We start from the raw sequence: 2,879 nt of genomic DNA, 5'->3' as shown, positions 1-2,879 counted from the left end.
GTTTTTAAAGCTTCTAAAATAATGTATTAGCAAAAGTTCTGATTCAAAATCCTACTGTTCACGTCATGCTGTGATGGTCAGTCTCTGTGGAGCGTAAAGTACTCTCTGGTATTCGCTCTTCGCAGGCTGCTATCCGTCTGGCTCTTCACACTGTGCTCTCCACCTCCGCCATCTTCCGCCATCCAGAATTTGTTTTGTTTTTATGAAGGCTTTTATATCTTTTTCCTTAACTTTCTGAAGCAATGAATTTTCAGTAAGATCATTGGTAGTGCGAACTGGAGGCATATTGGAAAAGGAAAGTTCATCCTAGTCTAATGTATTCTTCTGTCATAGTACACAGGGTGCACAAAGCACTGGGCTCCGCCACGTGGCAATTTGAGTGAAGGACTTCTCCAACACCTGGCTCTTGCATTAAACCATGGCCACCAGCAACCTGTATATTCCTTTGTTTCACTTTACAGAGTTTTGCTGCGGAATGCCTTCAGCGAGACATCTTCCTAGAACAGGCTTTCCTGGCACTCCTGGTAAGCCATCACCATGCCTTCTACACTGTAATGTGTATTTGTTGCCCTAGGACTAGAAACTTTTAAAAAAAAAAAAAGGTATTATGCGCAGATGGCAATTGTGGAACTGGAAACCACCCCTACTTCTAATCCCCTGCCTAAAGAAGAAAAAAGGAAAAGATTCTAATCAGGCTATTACTAACCCAGAACACAATATCAAACATCTGCTCTAGTGCTGAAAGTGAAGAAGACTTGAAGCACTTGTTGCAGAGGATCAAGAAATTCAGTCTTCTGTATGGATTGCATATTAATGTCAAGAAAACAAAGATTTTTACCACTGGACCAAAAGGCAACATCATGATGGATAGAGAAGAAATTGAAACTGTTAACAACTTCATCTTGCTTGGATCCCCAACTAACACCCTTGGTATCAATGGTCAGGAAATCAGAAGATTCATTGCACTGGGAAATTCTTCAGTTAGGCACCTCTCCAAATTATTGAGGAGTAATGATGTCAGTTGGAGGACTAAGGTGTGTCTGATTCAGGCCTTAGTCTTTCTGACCACTTGCGATACATCTGAGAGCTAGACAATAAATATGAAAGACAGAAGAAGAATTTATGCTTTTGAGCTGTGGTGTTGGAGAAGAGTGCTGAATATTCAAAGAATTGCCAAAAGAACAAACAAAAATGTCTTGGAAAGAGTGCAGCCAGAGTGCTCTTTGGAGACAGAGATAATGAGGCTTCACCTCACATACTTCTGGCATGTTGCTAGGAGAAGTTATTCCTTGGAGAGGGGCATGATGCTATGAAGGCTGAAGGGTCAACAAAGGATAGGAAGACCCTCGATCAGGTAGATTGACATGGTGACTGCCACAACAGGCTTTAATATATCAGGAAGTGTGAAGACGGCACAGTGGTCAGATCTGTTGTTCACAGGGTCACTATCAATTATACTCGAGTTGACTTGGTGGTACCAAACAGCCACCATAGAATAATAGATGGGTATTCTGAATTTTCTTAATAGTTATAAAAGCAAAACTTGTCAAGCAAATCGTTAGCTCTCTTCTAAGTTTGATATTCTTGAAGATTTGGGGGCTCTGTACAACCATATCCAGTCTTCTCATAATTTAATACCTGAGTATGACTACTCACTTTTTCTTTTTCTTTTTTTTATTACTACTCAGTTTTCAAGATGATATTGAGCCCATGTGGGAAAATGAAAAAAATAAACAAGGAAGATGATGACTAATTACTTCAAACAAACAGCAGAGATAAGTGACCTTGATCGCTTTTGGCCAGAAACACTGCTGTGCCTTACTGGAGAATCTTTTTGATGACTACACTGATGTTGCATGTGGAGGTATTGTAAATGTTAGAGTTAAAAGTGATAAGATAGCATATGAAGTACTGAGTGAGAAAACAGAGATGCTGTTTCACAATAGAGAGGGCATATAAGGAAAGGTTATGACTTCCTCCAAAGATAGTAACTGGTTATCAGTCCCATGCAGATGCAGCTACTAAGAGCAGCCCCACCACTAAAAATAGGTTTATTGTTTAAGACACCTGAGTATTCTCACAGGGGACTGTGTCAAGCATTTGCTATTTGGGAGCAGAACAAAAGCCTCTTCAAAAACAGAGTGGACTGCATTTAAATTTATTTCCATCTAAATATTGCTAAGATCTGAGAAGTCACATTCATTTTAGTCTTATATTTCTGTGTTCTGTTTTGTGTATGGTGTGTATTTTTTTAAGTTTTGGCTGGAGTGTCCATTAACTCAAAGAATTACAATATATATCATCCCCAGAATTCGTAAATGTATTTCTGACCCACTCTGTAATAACTTAGTAGAAGTCACATTACAAAACATTTACTCATTTGTCCATACTATTTAAAACAGAACTTGCATTTCTATACCCTACGGGAGAAACAAAACCTTTATGTATCATTGTTCGCAGAAGCATTTTTCTTTCTTTTCGCAGCATTGTTTTCACTATATTCTTGCTGATGGTCACTATGAGTTGCTTGTGACAGCCCGCAACAACAAACAACAACTTATTAACATTAGCAATTCTGATTTCAGTTTTTCATTTTGGTCTGCTTTTGTTATTCTTGTTTTCTTCATGTAACATTTAAGAAGGATCCAGGGATGTGACACAAAGGTGGAATGAACATTAAATTGGTGCATTCTTTGGCAATAATTTTTCTTTTTATAGCTACAGAGCTTTGCTACAAATTTATATTTTTCATTCAAATCAGTGGTGATTTCCTAAGTATATTTGTGGATTTAAGAAATGTAACATCATAATTACATTTCTAACTAGAATTAGTATGTCTGGTTTTGTATCTTTATGCTGTATATAAACACTTTGTGTAT

The 2,879-nt window shown here is 37.8% G+C and overlaps 1 pseudogene; it reads left to right on the top strand.

The window, feature by feature from the left end:
* The first annotated feature begins 615 nt into the window (after positions 1–615).
* Positions 616–2,062, top strand: LOC102871856 (annotated as a pseudogene).
* Positions 2,063–2,879: the final 817 nt, after the last annotated feature.

Source organism: Elephantulus edwardii, unplaced genomic scaffold (assembly GCF_000299155.1).
Source record: "Elephantulus edwardii isolate Elephantulus edwardi_28Jun2011 unplaced genomic scaffold, EleEdw1.0 scaffold00261, whole genome shotgun sequence".
NCBI classification, from domain to species: domain Eukaryota; kingdom Metazoa; phylum Chordata; class Mammalia; order Macroscelidea; family Macroscelididae; genus Elephantulus; species Elephantulus edwardii.
The sequence above is the reverse complement of the archived record's forward strand: the minus strand, read 5'-3'. Positions and strand labels throughout refer to the sequence as shown.